This window comes from Euprymna scolopes, chromosome 8 (genome assembly GCF_053919585.1).
Source record: "Euprymna scolopes isolate OS-2025 chromosome 8, ASM5391958v1, whole genome shotgun sequence".
NCBI classification, from domain to species: Eukaryota; Metazoa; Mollusca; class Cephalopoda; order Sepiida; family Sepiolidae; genus Euprymna; species Euprymna scolopes.
In genome coordinates this window covers 28,331,466-28,352,365 of record NC_136489.1, presented here as the reverse complement: position 1 = coordinate 28,352,365, position 20,900 = coordinate 28,331,466, and the positions used below count along the sequence as shown (strand labels likewise).

General features: G+C 31.5%; 1 protein-coding gene across 4 annotated transcripts in view; it reads right to left on the bottom strand.

Annotated features, from left to right (window-relative positions):
- Positions 1-20,900, bottom strand: part of LOC145283516 (neuropeptide Y receptor type 2-like) — a 1,003,835-nt gene that overhangs the window by 726,283 nt on the left and 256,652 nt on the right. The gene's annotated exons all lie outside the window — the stretch shown is intronic.

Below are 20,900 nucleotides of genomic sequence, written 5' to 3'. Positions count from 1 at the left end.
AGTGTTTTAAGCATGAGATGTGAGTACATATATTGACGGTTATGTCAGGAAACTAAGATACACTTATGAAAGGAATATATAGAGTCTCAATATAAAACATAGGTTTTTTTTTAATAGTAAAATAACGATGGCAACCTACAGGCTAAGAAAATGGCAGAATATTAAAAAAAAAGGCGGACTACATTTTAATGAGGCGCGATATAACGAAACAACAATTACAACGTCAGTAGTAAAAAAGTGTCATGAAAAAAACGCACATATAAAGATGGTTTGTTTATACGCATGACAAAAGGGTGACGCGTTTAACGAAACACAAAAAAATCCTTTAATGCAGCAAGAAGGATTAGAAAATAGGAAATTAAACTCAAATGTTAAATAATCGGCGATATCAAGTATATCAAACAAGGTACATTCGTATTCATAAACGCCACTTAAACAAGAACAACTGTCACTAAGATAGACTTGATATGTATTTCGCGAAGTAAATCTGATCGACAACAGTTACAAATGGTTCGATTGTGATGAACACTAATCTGAAAAGCAACCGTTGAGAGGATATTTGCCACCCGCTTACTTTTGATTTTTCCTAAAAGTGTTGCGTGAAATAATATGACGACATTAAACAGATCGATTAACTTAAAAAAAAAAAAATATTTCAGTGAATGCACAGAGTGGACACGATTTTCGATGTCATCGAAACTGTAGTATCTATAGTGGGGCAATCTGAAATAGTTCAGAAGAGAGCGGCTCCTAAAAGGGGTAATTGTAATTAATTAGTTACAAAGGATAAAACAGAGCTGTTCACATATAAAAGCAAAATGAGCCATTGTAAATTAAAATTCAGTCACCTAAGTAACTGAGATTGGTCTACCAAGTATTGATCGCGGCTGTACCTTCATCTTAACGTACCGTCTGATTGATATACCTCGGATATTACTCAGTTTTATGCTGTTAACTAGTGAATCTTTCTGTTGTACTCGAGAATACTTCTGTCGAGTTTAGGAATTTTCACGAAAATACTAATGGAATTTTTTATATAATCCACGGTAATATAATGCTCTCATTTAGTTATCTAGATAGAAATTTTAGATAATCCTAAATTGTATTTTTTATATGCTACTATACAGGAATAAGAGGTAAAGTATAATGCATTTATCGATCAAATAAAAACACAACCTATGTACATAAACAGTAAATGCATGTATACTTGTTTGCGGCATTCGTTAACGCATGTAAATGTATGTATAATTGTGTGCGTAAATCTATAACGCATGTAAATGCATGTATAGTTGTGTGCGCCATTCTTTACCGCATGCACATGTATGCATACTTGTTATTGCCTCTACAGTGCATTAGCATTGGAGATTTGATAAAGTAGGTTACTTATGGAGTTGGTTCATTAGAAATGTTCTTATGTTGGAATTGGAGACATCCGGGTCGTATTCAGGTGGGAAATAGGCACAGGGAACAGAGTTCCACAGGCGTACATTTCTAAGAAAGAAGCTTTTTTCACACACTCTACGTTTTGGTTCTGGCACATATACAGAGTGGTGAACATTTTTGACAGTAGTTTCAGCTAGACGGCTGTCTATCGTGAAAGATTGGCAAGGGGGAACATATATTAGATCTCAAACGAGCACTGCCATATATGTAACGATAAAACCAAGACAGGCACGTAATGGCCCACCTCTGGGAGAGAGGTTGCTGGGAAATAAAAAGGGCATCCCCCACTCAGCCAGAAAGTCTATTTTTATTATGTCAAGGCATGGTAGACTGTTTTAGCAGCTCCTGTCGAGATGTGGCAGCAGTACTCCATCCCCGGACGTACTTGGCTTTTATACAGATAGAGAATTGCATCAGTAGTGAGATATCTTCTGAAGTGGTAGAAGGGGCCTTCCATTTTTCCAGCGACCTTGGCAACTGATTGATGTACGTGTCCATTTCAGGTCAAGAGTAAAGGTCAAGCCCAGAAGCACATTAAAACATGGAACCTCCCATAGACGAAGCATTAAAAGTTACCAGCCACATCTTCCCTCAATCTACCACGCGCTCAGGATTAGCGGAGAGAGAAACAGAGATAACTTTGTCATTTATGGCCTTTGATAAGTTGCCATAAATGGTCGTGTCATCAGCGTAGATGTCAAGGATGATTTAAGTGTGTGTTTTGGAAGATCATTGATGTAGATCAGGAAGAGAGTTGGGCCCAGGATGGATCCCCGAAGGACTCCAGCATTAATAATGAGGGCTCCTGGTTTCTGCCCATCAACCACTACTCATGAGCCTATCAGAGAGAAATGTTTTAATGATTGAGAAAACATTTCCAGTCATACCGTAGATTGAAATCTTATGAAGTAGGCCCTAATGGCATAGCGTATCGAATAATTATTTATATGCCAAGTGCAATTGCCCTATAAACTAAGCCGTTGTAAAGAGATTCATTTATACTGGGAGATATAACGGTTAGCATAGCTGCTGTAAATCTGGCAGAACGGAAATCATATTGTATGTCAGTAAGAAGTTATTTCTCCTGAGGTCGTTGACTATTTCTCTATTTAATATGGATTCCAGCAACTTACTCATGACATACGGGGTATGTATTGATCTATACTAAGAGGAAGACGACTTTTTAATATTTATTTACTTTTTAAGCGAATATGTTCACTGGAAAAGTATTCCTCGTAATATATAATATTAAATAAAATATCATACCTATGCAATCTGCATAAAGTAAAATATCGTGTTAAGCGGGATGTAAAACCGGGCAACGCCTGACGCCCAGCTAGTATATATTTATGCATTTATTAAAAATTTCCACTCAATATGTTATTAAGCCATCTTTTCTGTATTATATTTTAAAATGCCGCCAGTTCTCGCCCTGTGATTCTAAATGTAATGGTCTGATGATTTATTTTACTTGTATTATTTTCTTATTAATGTGAGGATACGATAACTTAATGTCTAACTTCTGCTATTTTTTTTCATTTTATATAATCACTTCCATATGTTGACTGTTTTAAGCTTCTTCTACCTTCATGTATTTACTTTGATTTGTTTAAGATATATACTTTGTAATATTGCATGCGTATATGTATATGAATACACAAACGCACAACACACACACAGACACACACACACACATATATATATATATATATATATATATATATATAGAGAGAGAGAGAGAGAGAGAGAGAGAGGGAGTGGAACGATGAAAATACCGCCTTAGGAAAATGTCATGATTTAATTTCCCGTTTTATGAAAATGGTTTCTCTTTTGTTGTTACAGACAATCTACTTGTTTACTTGTTGTGTAGAATCCCCAATGTAAATATCATGTGTAAAAGCGACACAATGTTTAATGAGCAAGATTAAAGGTTCGCTGCTGTACAATTTATCCTCTCTACTGATTCAATTTATGATAACAGGACCATTACCAAGCTCCCTTAAAATGTAAATTCGGGCGGTTCAATGCTCAAGCGCCCAGCTTAATGAAGTTTCCAGCCCTGGTTTTTTTCCATCTCCGTTCCTCGAGGTCAGCTTGCAAGTCAACGTCAATGCGTACTAGGATGTGTTAAAAGTTTGGGCAGTCGCTGTGAAAATCAGTTGGAGTCTGGCAGATCCGGGGTGTGGCAGCAGTACTAAGCTCTATCCCACAAGTTCAAAGAGAAATAGGCATGACTTTAGAAAGTGCTGTGACTTTGTAACCCTTTTTCATTGGCCCTCCGCCGTTAACTGCTGGACTACGCTGTTTTGTCATACGTCGAGAATATCGTAAAAATTACCTCCCATAAAACCAAACTAACCATATCATCGCCATCTGCAGAGTATTCGCCGAACCCCTGCCGCTGCTTGTGAAAAGTACTGGTATCGTACAAACCTTATATATATATATATATATATATATATATATATATATATATATGTATATATATATATGTGTGTGTGTGTGTGTGTGTCTGTGTCTGTGTGTGTGTATTATTAAAGTTGTGTTCATGCATCCATATACATAGGGAGGAATCAAAAGATTTCAGCTGACTAGTGAAAATAGTATGATAATATATATTATCTATGACTGAAAATCTAAACATTATTGATCACATTGCATAGTTATTTTCGGAATAACATATTCCCTCCTGCAGCCAGATACGAAACAGATGATAATGTCTGTAATTAAGTAATATGTTTAAGTTACTACGATGGATACTTTAAATTCAAGAGCTAGTATTCCCATGTCATTTTTAATTAATTGAAATGGTTTTACATTTGCATCTGAAATGATAAACTGTAAACAACTCTAGTAACTTTCCAAGCACATTATCTCTATATAAATAAAATGAACTATTTTTCCAGTCTAGTTTTGAAATTAATAGGATTAAAAATCAAGATATTTCATGCAAATATAATATGCACAAACGGAAGAACAATATCTGAGGTGTGTTATAGTCTTATTATTTCTCAAATTCCTCGATAATCTTAGATGTCTATACTTTTTCTGCTGAGAATTCACGGCCAAAATCGGTTAAGATCAATGGAAGTGGTAAAATATTTTCTCTCTAATAAATTCCTCCTCCCCCTGCCACCACTTAACACCGTTTGGGGATCGTTCACAAGGAACAGTTGAGAAGAGAACACCGGTTTGGCTTTGTAGTTCTTTCATGTAAAGTTATTTAAAATCACTAAACTAAGCTGCAGTGCTCTGTGGCGTAGTGGTTAGCGTGCTGGACAATTCACATTGTATTTTCACGTTCACACCGACCTACCGTAGTCGTTTTTTTTTCCTAAACAACTGGAATGGACTTTTCCTGGTGGCCGAACTGTTAACGTTGCAGATGTTTTTTTTCACACTTTATTTTCCTACTTTTACTCATGACTCCGGGTTTGATCCTTCCTACATACCTACCATAACATTTTTTAAAACTCCCCCCCGTCCCGGAAACAAACACTCGGGCAACGCCGGGTACCCTCGCTAGTATGTGATATACAACAACGCGGAGCTAAGCTGAATAAAATATTATCATTTTCAAGTTAACTGATAACAACGCTATTTCCTCATTCCTCTTTAGTAGACAAATGTGTGTCGAAATCTCTACGTAGTATTGCCTTGAATCTAACAATTAATATGATTAATCTCTCTATTCGAAGATATTTTAATTTTCTTATCATTACTTTTTCTTATCTTGGTTTAATACACTACTCTCTTGCACGTATACTTCCTACGGCATAAGGCATATTAAACAGGCATACCAATAATTATCAAACTCCAGTCACTTGCCTAGAGATAAAGTACCACCGCTAATATGTTCAATCTTTATCTTCGGAGATCGTTGATTTTTGTAACTCGTGATTTCTCATGTGTTTAATATACAAATCAGGAGCATATATCAATATTCATCAAATATCAGCCACTTGTTCAAAGATAATAATTAAATCGAAATCTATTTAATTAACGCTATTTGCATTGTACTTATGTAGATTATTGCTGACATGATCAACTTTATAAAATGAAACGTGTATGCACTGTCAACAGAAACTTATGAAAATAAAGTGGATATAATATTTGCATAGAATCTAACACCGAAACTGGTTTCACATACGGGTTATTTCTGTAACACATTTCAATGTATTATTTGCCATCAAGTCCCTTTTCTCGAAAGCTGTTTAAGCATACTAACCAACAACTGCATTATATGCAGTTGATGGTAAGCATGCGTTAAGCACATATCCACTATGCAATCTGCAATAGTGTGTCCTAAGTGCATGTTTCTGATTAATATTTCATATAACAAAAGCAGGCTGTTATATACAAGCAAAATATAAAATGAAGAAGCAAATTACATATTAAGTTATTGTGATTCTCTTCTCAAATGATTTGCTGGCGATGTACAATATGTAAGAATCACATGCCTGATTCAACGCATAGAAATTAAAATTATTCTTGTTGATCGTCAAATATCAAACAATAGCATTCTTTTCTTGTGATAACTAATTTAGTTTTAGTGTAGTTTCTATATAATAAATTATGATGGGCCCTACCTGCAAACCTGAAATATCAGGTTTTTATCCAACATTTATTCATAGAAATATGTCGATTATTTTACCCATCACACATTTCGATCTATAATGATTACATAAGAAACAGCTTTTTCCTTTAACATGTACTGACAGTAAGACTAAAAATCCAGCGATGTGAGAGTCCACTGAGATATTTTTTCATAACTCTAATGACTTTCTGTTTCCATATATATATATATATATATATATATATATATATATATATATATATATATATATATATATTTATGTATATATATATATATATATTGTGTATATTTAGGCAGCATATTCTCCTTTAAGCATATGTTGTTAAACAGCACAGCATTTTCTTGTTTGACAATTTTCCGTTTGATTTTTTCCAGTTTTCGAATAATCCTTCTTGTGTTATATGTGAAATGGTGTAAAATTGTTCCGTAGTCTGTGAGCGCTTTCGGCGTTTCCGCCATCGTCTTGCTGGTTATATAAAAAGTCGTTTTAAAATTACGTCGAATGATAAGGTTGTGTTTTAAAATTACATCGTAATATAAGATCGTTTATGGCTTATTTGGGCTATTTATATAAAAAATTATTGGGCAATTTTATATATATATATATATATATATATATATATATATGCATATATATATATATTAACAGAGTCATTTTAAAATATTTTTGCTGGATTCATAATTTATATTGTTTATTTTGGGTTGTCTCAATAAAATAACTGCCTCACTAGATGTAGAAAGTTTGTTTACTAACGTGCCAGTACACGAGACAATTAATATTATTATTGATACTATATACAATACTCCAGTTCTTTCACCACTTAAAATGAACCCAATGATTTTGGAGAATATATTAGTAATGTCTACCACTGAGGTCCCGTTCTATGATCAACTCGGGAATATATACACACAAATAGACGGCGTGGCAATGGGTTCTGTTCTAGACCAAACCTTCAGTAATTTTTATATGACCAACCTTGAAAATAAAATTGCTAACTCTACAAAAAAATATATATTTATGTTAGATACGTTGATGATGTATTTATACTTGCCGATAATATCAAAGAGATAGAGGATTTAAGATGTACATTTAAAACTAGCTCCGTCCTTAACTTTACTTATGAGCTCAACATAAATAACATGATACCATTTTTAGACGTCTATATTGATTCCAACAATGATGAATTTATTACTTCAGTGTTTAAAAAGCCCACATCTCTTAATGCATGTATCATAAATTATAGAAGTGAATGCCCATTTCGTTATAAGGTAGCAATAATAAAAAACCTTATCCAACGGGCAAAAATGATTTCGTCTAGTAAAACAATCTTCTACAGTGAATTAAGAAACATAAAACAGGTACTGATAAATAACCATTTTCCAAACTTTCTAGTGGATAAAGAAATTAAATTGTTTATTAACAATTTAAGTCATGCTGCTGGTAGGGAAAGGGATAATAATCCGTCACCCATAAATATATTTTACTGTAACCAGTTATAAAAAAAAAACTATCACATAGACGAAAGGGTCTTACTAGACATAATTCGACGATACGTATCTCCCAGCAGCGGTAGAGTGTTGAAGTTCATTGAAGTTATTTTAAAAAAAAGAAAACGACTAATCTCGTAATTAATAACAATATTTCGCAAGCGGGCATAGTGTTGGAAAAGAACAATGTAATTTATCAATTTAATTGCCCAATAGGAGAGTGTATCTCTAACTGTTCCTCTTACATTGGTCATACTACCAACACGTTGCCCCGTAGACTAACGCTTCATCTTTCCAATATTAGCTCTATCGCGCAACATTTAAAAAAAACATGGCTGCCAGCATTCTCAATTTAGAAACATCATGGTAGAAAATACCAACATTTTACAAACAGACTCTAACGTTAGGAGACTGAAGGTGTTGGAGGCATTGTATATAAAAGTGAGACAACCCAAAATAAACAATATAAATTATGAATCCAGCAAAAATATTGTAAAATGCCTCTGTTAATGTATATACATATATATATGTATATATATATATATATATATATATATATAAACTGCCCAATAAATTTGTATATAAATAGCCCACATAAGCCATAAATGATCTTATAGTACGATGTAATTTTAAAACACGACCTTATTATTCGACGTAATTTTAAAACGACTTTTATATAACCAGCCAGACGATGGCGAAAACGCCGAAAGCGCTCGCAGTTTACGGAACACTTTTACGCCATTTTACATATAACACAAGAAGGATTATTCGAAAACTGGAAAAAATAAAACGGAAAATTTTCAAACAAGAAAATGCTGTGCTGTTTAACAACACACACACACACACACACACACACACATATATATATATATATATATATATATATTTCAAAAACGGTGTTAAAACATGAATCAAATTCAAACTTACTAATCTCATGATCATAGTTTCTGGCAATACTTATAGTGTGTATATATGGAAAACCATGAGTAAATTTACTCATTCGCAGAACATCGCAGTTCTTTTTTTAGAAAGTATCATTCGTGTATAACTTTATTCATAGGTTTTAAGAATACGCGGTGGCATCTATGGAGCACTGCTGAGGAGAAATTAGTACTCTGTTTCCTTCAATAACATCTTCTACGAGACGTTATTTTATACGAATCAGTTAATCTATTCAGATGATTCTTATATAACACAGAAATCGAAAGAAAATATCACTGAAATAGTTAATTGTGAATCGATTGTGAAAAGTTTCATGAATTCACACTGTTACCGATAGTGACTGCCACCTTTGTTTTCTTAATCCGTGCCCCAGGCGCCGATGTATTTATCACGCTTACGCATTCTTCCAGTGTATTGTGCATTCAATATATTGTCTGATAATTCTACCGACTTCCACTAACTTAATTTATCCTCAGATTCTTTTATACTATATATACGTAAATATATGTGTGCGCATATAACAGGACAATTGAGTGCCGATTTTAATTAACTAAAGCCTAGCAGACACAATTATATATATATATATATATATATATATATATATATATATATATATATATATGTATATATATATATATATATATATATATATATATATATATATATATATATATATATATAATCTTTTTTTGCAGCAACTCAACACCAAAGTTCACAGAGCCATGAAAGCCAATAACCAAGTAACTTCGGGTTTGTTGGCTTTCAAGACTCTTATGAGCTGCGACGAATTCTCACTGACATTAAGAAATAATATATATATATATATATATATATATATATAGCCAGTATAGTTTAGTTTCCTAGAAGTACATGCAATGAAACAACATGTGTCTACCTAAATAATGGTCAATGAGTGAACAGAGCAGGTATATTAATTTTATTTATAAAAACATTAATGTATACATATGTGCATACATCTTTGTTTATCACCCTCATTTCCTTATCCCCTTTTCTTTCATTCACCCTTCATTCCTTACTTTCTTTCATCTATTTATTTCTTCATTTTTTTAAAAATTAATTTTCCTACACTGGTATATAAAGATCTTATATCCGTACATGCATACACCCAAAAATATCCATATGCATACATTATTACAAGGTTAACCCAAAACAATCTATTACTCGTTTGGTTCAAATATACCTTCATATAGGTACTTATTTCGGTTAGTAATATTATAAATAGTAATATAATAGTAATATTATAACTGCTCGATGAAGTAGAATATTAAGCGGCTTATACGTATGATCATAGTATGATCAAAAATTGGCTAAAGCATTAATTCGTTTACCCTCAACTTGGCACACTTCTTCAAGGAGGGTCGCTTTTCTACGACGATATTTTTACAAGCCATTCCCTGTTTTTGATTAACTAGTCTTAATTTTAATCCTAGCAACTTCCGGTTTCGCAATGGATTCAAGGGCAAATACGCCGCATTTGTTCAGTTTATTTTCCGCTTTCACGGTATAGGTTCGAGCCTGCCGGCCTAATACCACTTTTATTTGTTCTATTACACACACGCCTCCAATCCCCCGGGCAGCGCCGGACACCAAGGCTAATCTCTGATATAATATACATTGGTATGTGTGTATGTGTCGTTACATCTTCTGACTGACGCATTGTCTCAAAAGACAAATATAGAAAAATTGGCCCCAAAACGGTAATTCCTTAATCCTCAGCGGGGGCGGTCATTTCATCGAAATTTTTACAAAGTAATTGTACACCTTGCAATGACTACCCTTATTTCGAAAGCTCTCGGCTTCCGGTGACGCGATGGACGTATCAGATGTTAGTTTTTTGTTTTTTTTTTCACTTTATTGTCATCTTTCGCGCTACGGGTTCGCGCGTTGCTGCCTCCCAACTACCACTTTTATTTTTAAGCACCTCTCTTCACCCAGTTTGCCTACTTTTGTTTTGGTTTCCCCCTACCTCTCCAAACTCGGGCATCCCGTTACTACCAACTTTTTTCTCTCTTAACACCTATCCCCACCCGGACGGCATGCGGTTCTTTTTATCTTCCTGCTACATTACCTCCCTACACGCGGGCAATGCCAGGTTACCACCGCTAATCACTCTATAAATGCGGACTGTTGTCATCGAATATTAATTATCGTATAGTTATCGTATTATTGTCAGTGTTATCAATAGCTGGAGACTTTTTACCTCCTACTAAAAACTCGAGTAATACAATACGTAACTTTTTATACTCATTAACCAGAATAACGTCTCATTTTCAACTAATCCACGAGATTGTTAAGGTTAGTGTATCGTTACGAAATTATACATAATACAGTATTTATCTTTGTACAATTCACATTTCGGCAACATTCTACTTTATATTTTAATGTAAATTACGTCCTCCCTCCGATCAGCACTTCCTAACTTATACACATGTCTTCCCTAATATTACTCATCTCCGCATAATGCATTTTTGATAAAAGGTTAAGAAAGGATAGCGCACAGTTCAGTCTTGACTTCAGACATTATTGGTAAATGTTGTTTATATGCAACAATATTTTATTACAGGTTTTTTTAAATTATAACGAATAAATAACACAACTTTTATTGTATATCGCGCTCTAAGTTGAAATATTAATACACGTGCATGTTTCCTAACTACTACTTCCAAAGGTTTAATGTTATTCTCATTCAAAATGCCATACGGTCTTATATATTTGTAAATATTGAAGTTTTTATAAGGCTGTCTAATTTTCTGTTATCCTATTAAAAACAGACGTAAATAAACTTATTATTCATTCAGTATACGCTATATTTAAATTGTTTGTATTGCGTATAGATACTACGTAAAATATATGGCAAAGCTGGGAAAATGCGAAATTTGAGTAATTATACACGTATATATAAAGATATATTAGAGATATTGAAATACGACCAGGACAGGTGTGACTGTTATTTTTTACTATATATTAATTATATAATTCGTCCCAGATAACAATGAAAACATGTTACTAGTTCACATTCAGAAAGAAGGCATATGTTATGTGTGATCTGTGGATAAAGCTTAGCCTAACACGTTATGAAGAAAAAACTGATCGTAAATTTTATACATTTATCGAACCCCTGCTTAAAATAGCAACAGCACTGTCGACACCAGCGTCCATATATACCTTTAGCTAGTTTTACTGAGCACATGAAAATTAAGATAAAGACACATTCAAATGCACATTTGCACAAAATCGACGCATACTTATATTGAATTTTTTAATGCAAATCATTTTCCTGCAACAGCTGAGACATTTAGAACTGCGATTCACTAATCTTGGGTGATCCTTGCAACATATGGTTATATGTCAATGAAATGCATGGAAAATACACATACAGTTAATGTACACATCTATCCTAAAACAGAGGCGTACGTATAATTACCTGGGCACACGTATTCGCAAATATATATAAATATATATATATATATATATATATATATATATCTATATGCATGTATATGTGTGTACATATATATATATATGTATATATATACATATATTTATATATATATATATATTAATTTTATTTATACACACATTAATAGCTACATATGTGCATACATGTTTTTGTAATCACCCACGTTGGAGGATTACATCTTCAGGCTAAGTATTACCGACGAAAGTGATATTTCCACCAAATACATTTTCCTATTTCGTTTATCAAGTTAGAATGCAACCTGGGTGGGAGTCATAAAAAACCGTGAGAGGATAAGTGAGGTGTTTGAAGATCTTTTTCATTTCCCTTTCCACGACTAATAGAGAAGGTGAAAATACTAGTGCAAACACTGCGGTGAATAAATGTGACTGTAAAAATCCTGAGGAATGCCCAATAAAAATGAATGTTTGTCCCCATCAGTGGTATACCAAACTAGGATATTCGCGGTAGAGAACCCAAAGGACGAAAGATTCTACATAGGGAGTAACCAAATGACTTTCAAAAGTAGATTCTATTGACATACACGCTCGATGAGTAGTCAAACATATGAACAGACACTTCCTTATCGTTATATTACTGGCAATTAGTTAGAGAAAATAAAACCCCTGGTATAGAATGGAAGATTATTAGGAGGGCCAATACTTTCCACCTGTTGATCTCACCATGTCCACTATGCTTATCAGAAAAAACTTGAGATTACTAGGTTTTAAGACAGAGAAAAAGTTGTGTGTTTGTTTGTTTACGAACATGCGATTTGCGCACTATAAAAAGTAGCGGCAGGTGTCTATTTAAATAGACATTCCGACGAGTTATTTACGTCAATTCCATGGTCGAGTGGGAGAACTGCCGACTGTCAACACTCACGTTCTAGGTTCAATGCTTGGCTTGGGAGAGATGCTAGTATAGCGCCACTGATGGGTTGTGATACGATACAACGAAACAGGACTGTATGTCGATGACTATATATATATATATATATATATATATATATATATATATATATATATATATATATATATATATATAAATATATATATATATATATATATATATATAATGTTCTGTGTGTGTACAGTTCCCTACCCATTACTGTGTCAATTCACGGTCTAGAGACTTGAGATTAGACTTCCGGTTGATTGATATTTCGGAAAATAATATCTTTAATACTGTTCGGCCGGGATTTTTACCTTTGAAAACTCTATCAAACTCTTCCGTAATTTTCGCTCTAAACGCTTTTAATTTTAGATGAAGCTTCCTTAGACCTGGATCAAACTTGCTAATTTTATTTGAGCCCCAGACACATGTTAATGGGTCAAAATTAGGGTGAAATTAAATAAAGTATTATCTCTCAGTCAATTTTTTTGTCTAAAAATCTGATTTTTCATGAATGAATTTAGGCATAGGAACAGACCTTTTAATCGGATTTTGGCAGAAAATACCTAATGCCAAAGGGTCAGGGTAAAAAAGATTTTACTTTTTTCGTCTCTAGAAAACTATTCAGTCAATTTAGGATCTAAACATTAAACATTTTGAATAAATGTTATTCAGATATTCAACAAGTTTTAATTAGTTTTGTTGCAAGAATTTTGTCGCTGAGGCATTAACGTTCAAAATTTGACTTTTGCAGAATCTACCAAACTCTTTCGACAAATGTGACTTTAAAAACTTTACATTTTAGATGTATTTTACCTCGACATGAATCAACATTTTTAATATATACACACACTGATATATATATATATATATATATATATATATATATATATATATATATGCATACGTACGTTTATACACATACATGCATATACATACATGTATGTATATATATATATATATATATATATATATATATATATATATATTCATATAAATCTGTTAACTGTACATAGGGACCTAGCAATACCGGGCTGAGCTGCTAATATGTATGTTTTCTTTTCTCTATTTTTTTTTAAATTTAAAAGTAATAAGTAACATCATCATAGTTAACTTTAGCATATATCATATTTCGAAATAATAGGCTCAGTTATCGAGTCATTAGAAATCAATTTAGAAAAAGATTATATTTGATATCCACCATTTTATGAACTGAAACCTTAACAATTAAAACACACACTGATAAAACGTAAACATATCATGGACTACATTAAAGAAAATATAAATGAAGCGACATGAATAACTTGATAATTCTTTGAAAATATTTTCGTGAGTGAAATCCAACCATAATAATTTGATTCTGAGGAAAGTAAGTCCCAAATTGGCAACTTTATTTTTGTTACAAAGTGGCCAGCGCTTATCAAGGCCCGGAGACCACTCAGGGATAAGGGTTATTGCATATACAGTATGTTAGTGCGGAGCTTTCATAAAGTTTCTACTTAAGAGGGTGGTTTATCAGGAATGTGTTTACGTTAGACTTGAAGACATCCAGTTTGTAGCCAGGTTGGAAGCAGGCAGACGGAACAGACTTCCACAGGCGTGCAGTTCTAAGAAAGAAGCTTTGTTCATGGAATCTACGTTTTGATTTAGGCAGGATAAAGAGTGGGGAACATTTTTGACAATGGTTTCAGCTAGACGGGTGTTTTTCGTAAAAAAATGCCGAGGGGCGGTCAGAGATTGGAGCGCAAACAAGCACCTTCGATGGAAATCAAGATTAATCAAAGATAAGCTCGCAACGTTTCTTTGGTGGGATTCGTTTGTGGTAGAGATGTACTGCCTCAATGGAAGGTAGTATCGTATCCTTAAGATTTATAATAGATGTATCCGCGAGATAAGTATGAGACTATTTTTGCAAACTCCTATAGTACAAATTGTAATTAAGTGCAAGGTTTTTGTCATATCCTGCTCAGATTGCAATTATATCTCATGTCAGTACATTTTTGCTGACACAGTTTATTTTAGCCGTCCGAAAATAACTATTCTTATGTCGTGAGAAAATTTATTGTTTAGATAGCTTAAGGTGCCCTCAGTTCAGAACGTAAATGATAAAGTGAAAGTAATACTTGCACCTATTCATATGTCTTTTATTTACTGATGTATATTTTTCTCATACTCAAAATTATGCCACGCAGTGATGTTTTTTGTCTGTTAATAAATTTCAACTTGACGTTAAAACAATCTGATCATTTGTTATACTGTGACTAATACGTGTTTTCCATCTTTTCTTATTATTGTTTTGATCCTGAATTATTTTGAATTTTATCACTTTTACATGAGTTTCATTTATTAGGATTATAAGCATTCTTAATCAAATCGAGGATAGTTGCCAATATATATCAAAAACGAACATATATTCCATGCAGCAGAATAAGTAATAAGAAAATTTTCATCATTGCAAAAATAACAGATGATGCGCTGCATACTAAATTGTCTTCTCCAGTTCACTCAAATATGATGAGGTTATGCAAATTTCATCTTGTTTAAGGTACGGTATTGACAATTAAGCATCAAATCCGTCCACCGTTTTATTTAACATACAGCTATTATTATAATTGTAAATCCAATATATAAATCATATTCAAAATATCGAAGACGATAAAGATTTTAAATAAGAATTCAGCAATAAATCAATGAGTCGATATAGTGCAAATCAGCTAAATGAAAGAAACTACAGCCAATGCAATGTAATCAATCATTATATCGGTTTTAAAAATCATTTGGCAAATCTACGGTTTCATTAAATCGTTCACTGAAGCGAAATCACAGAAGATGGAGATTACAAACAATAAATCATGTGGATATAAAAAATATATTGATTTATTTTTTCGTTTTAATGACGCTCACAAGTATACACACATTATCATTTATTTGTAGCTATGCAAAACACGTGGATGTACTTACACGAGAGTCACATAGTTGGACTGAATCAAGTGAAGAATTATACCAACTGAGTAGTTCCCATGATTAAGGAGAGGTGTATTATTTTTAATGCTTAAACAGCTACAATTCTAATGTTACGGGGTTTCACAACAATTTAAGTGCTAATAATAATATTATAACATTTATAAGTGTGCTTTATTATTGTTACCATTATAATTGTTTACTGTTCAAACGAAATATATTATTCTTGTGAATCGAAACCGAGCGAGATTAATTCACTCTGTTTTACACGATACATTATTTCAATAAATCATTTTACTTAATAATATGTCTGTGGTGAATACTTTTATAAACTCGTAAACTACTGCCCACATGACTAAAAGGAAATAATAATAATAATAATAATAATAATAATAATAATAATAATAATAATAATAATAATAATAATAATACACCGGTATTGGTTTATATCTAGTAAATCTTTGTTTTAATTGATTAAATAATTTATTATTTGTAATCATGCCCAACTTCATGCATTGTTGGAACTAACTTTAAATGTTTCTTATAAATCAGTTTTAAGCCCAAATTGCAGAAAACGCGAGTAGGGCGGTCGGTGATATTGTTTCGATTATAGCTGATGGCACTGCACCCAAAATTAACTTCTAACATACGCACAAAGTGAAACATTATATTTTAAAATTCTATTTAATAATTATATTATGCTTAAAAAGTATACTTTATTTTATATTTGTTTTAATATACACAGACACACACAGACACACACACACATATATATATGCAAATATATACGTATATATACATATATATATACATATATATATATATATATATATATATATATATATATATATATATATATATATATATATACATGTGTATGTGCCCGTGTATGTGTCGTGATATTTCAATTTAACTGTAGTTGTACCAATGTTTCCTGTATAACTTTTATTCGTGTGAGATTTAAAATGGTGTTTAACGGGCCATTCACATGTTGAACAATTAATCACAGAGGGTACATCATTTAAGTTATATATTTACAAAAGGGGCTAACGTGTAGATCACTTTAAAAAATATTGTATATATATATATATATATATATACATATAATAATTATAATTGCATATTTATGTATAAATATATAATGTATATATATATACATTTATATATACATATATATATATATACATTATACCCATATATATATACACACAACTGTAAGTATATATATATATACATATATACATATATATATATATATATATATGTACGTATATATTACATATGCATATATAACTCTATATAATATACACATACAAGAATATACATAATATATATGGGTATATATATATATATATATATATGCATATATGCTATATATATATATATAATTTTTAATTTCATGTTTATGTTTATATCGTAATTTAAAAATATATATTTTTATTTTTAATTTACTATATATGTATGCTGAATATTTAAACTATTTTATGCTAATTTATTTATGTATTACATGTAATGGTGTAATATTTATTTTGTGAGGTCATGTGTTAGTTTAAACATGACTTTCACATTTGCAAAGAGTGTTTCCTAAGCATTCCCCGTTTAATATATATATATATATATATATATATATATATATATATATATATGTACACACGCATGAGCCTACACACACACACACATACACACACACTCTGTGTGTACACTAGCTCACAATCCGACCTGGCCGAGATAGAATGATCACCACCGAAAGTTTAATACTCATATTTTTGATTGCCATCGACATGAATAATATGTATATATATATATATATATATATATATATATATATATATATATATATATATATATATATATATATATATATGTATATATATAGATATTAGTTTTGTATGGAATATATATATACATATATATATATGTATATATATATTCCATACAAAACTATTAAGCAAAAACAAGTATTAAATAAAGATTATGTGAGTACTAAACAAAAGGATAAACATTTCATTTACTTCTTGGTAAAAAGCATTTACGAAGATTAACTTTCAACATGTGGTACATATAAATTGAAAAAGAATTGTGTATATATTATATTTTCAGGTGTTTAATATATTCGGATATAATAGAGTATATAAACATGACATAATTGTGGCTGTAAATAAGATAATGCTCAATTTTACGCGTAAATATGTATATATATATATATATATATATATATACATATATATACATGCGTGTGTATTATTTAAACTGTGCTTGTATACAGTTATATATATATATATATATATATATATATATATATATATATATATATATAAGATACATTTTACGAATCGTTGAGTTTTTTCGAAGTTACAGATTTTAATTATTATTTGACTTATTTATACAATTAATTATCATTTTTCACTATTAATTAGATATTCTAAGAGAATTGAAGCGCATTTTAACCGTTTCAGTTATCATAATTTTATTTGTAGATGATTTAATTAATTATATTTTAAATACTGATAATAACTATATTTAAGTTATATTTTTATATTATATATTGTATACAGTTAATGCATTATACGTAATCTCTATTTATTAAAACAAAATTCTATGCCCACATTATCAGATGAGACTAATTAAATTAAGATTATTGCTTGAAACAGCTAGAGAGTTATGTGGAAAATATTTATCCGCTCTGGTCATTGAACTTGTAATAAATTAAGCTAATAGACTTGTGATTTAAACAATAACACATATATGTAGCTCTACTAAAACATTGATCACCCTTTATACGTGTTTATTTTCAAATTATGCCCATAATATATATATATATATATATATATATATATATATATATATATATATTGTAATTAGTAAAAACCTGAAGAGAGGGCTCAGTACTATTGCAGAGAAAATATCTATTTTATTTTTTTTATTACCGTTTTATCTCTTTGGCTACATATGTTTCGAATGTTGGAACATGTTTACGATCTAACAGCCTCGTCAGACCTTACAGAAATTGTTGTTAGTATTAGGAAGAATTGTTTTTAGGAGGAATACGGGGGAAAAACAAAGGTATAGAAAAAGGATGGTGTTGGGAGATAATAGATGGTGAAGGCGGGTAATGACAATATGACAGTTTTTAAGGTTAAAGTATATTAGGTTGTATTGTGTCTATACAACCACCAAAAACATATCATTAAAAAATCCGTACATCTATCGAAAAAAGACTTTGTAATAATTCCTCTAAACTAGAAATATTAAACAAACATAAAAAATATGAAAAATGCCCTTAATGAAAGCGGCCAAGCAAACACCACCTTAAACTACATTGGACCTAAGCCATCCAATTCCCCAAACAAGCAAAATAGAGCAATAATATTGTTGAAACGAAACTAGACAAAAATTATTTAAACTAATAAACACCACTTTCCTTCCAATCGCACACTACACAAAATATTTTATAAAAACACAATTAAACTTAGCTACAGCTGCACTAATAACCTAGAACAAATAATAAAGAAACACTATAGAAAAATACTTAACAAAGATGAGAGCACAAATAATACCAGCAGAAATAAGTGTAACTGCACAAACAAATTCCAATGCCCACTTAATCATCAATGTCTACAAACAGAGGGAGTCCATAAAGCCATAAGTGCACCTGAAGAAAACCCAAAGGACAAAAAATATACTACATTGGCCTGGCAGGCACCTCCTTTAAAGATAGGGTTAGGGTACATAAATGCTCATTTATAAACCCCAATCACCCTAACAAAACCTCACTAACCTCCCAATATCTAGATCTAACTCAAAATACCCTTACACCTACCATCAGGTGGGAAATCCTTAAAAAATCTAACGCATGTAAATGTTTAGAGTCCCCATGCCTCCTCTTTAACGAAACACTTTTTATATTCAGTTTTAAAAATAGAGACAAATTACTACATAAAAAACATGAATGACCATAAATTGCCGGCACTACAAAACCCACCTCCTTAGCAATTATACACCTTTCTGAAACATCTCCTCCACAACATCCTCTTTAGAATCGCTGAATAATACACCAAATACACACATCTACCGCAGCCACTAAACTACTGTAACATCAACACAACCAAACCCCCTTAATCAACTCTTCCCATATCCTATATTACCCTACCCATTTACACATTCATCTACCATGATTCTTACTACTCCAACCCACTGGCCAATTACGACAAAATTCCTTACATTTATACGAATGTATATACGTGGCAACCTGTATGGTATCTGTATATATATATATATATATATATATATATATATATATATATATATATATATTTATATATATATATATATTGTAGATATGCCAGAACACTATTATATATAAGACACCTATTATTGTCTATGTGCGTGCATGTATCTTAAAATGTGTGTATATGTGTGGGCATGCTTGGACCTATGTATTTATCCCTGTCTGGGTTTATGTTTATTTCTCTATATGCGCGGGCTTGATTATGTGTAATCATGGGTCGTATGTATGCATATATATATATATATATATATATATATATATATATATATATATATATATATATATATATATATATATATAGTGGTATAATGGAATAAATCCAGAGGAAATCCGGGTATGAGAGCTCAATGTGGTAAACAGAGCAATAAGATAAAAATTATAACACGGAAATTACATATATATATATATATATATTATATATTATTATATATATATATATATATATATATATTTGTATATTTGTATGTCTATGTCTGCGCACACATGTATTTGTATGCATGCATCAGTTGTCCTAGTGAGGATATGTATATGTGTATCTATGTACATTCGCATGAGTGGGCGTATATGTACAGATGTAACTACCCCCTGGATTTATATGCATATGTGTGTCTGTATGTATGTGTATACCTTTATCGGCAATACATTTCACACTGAAAAAAAATTAAATATAGGCACTTCCAAACGCAACATGTTAGGATACCTCTCTCTATGTATATGAACCCAGTAGTTAACTTTTAAACATGTATACCCCATTTAAACCCCCCTTTTTCCTAGAAACTATAAAATTATCCTCATCCAACCGCACCTTA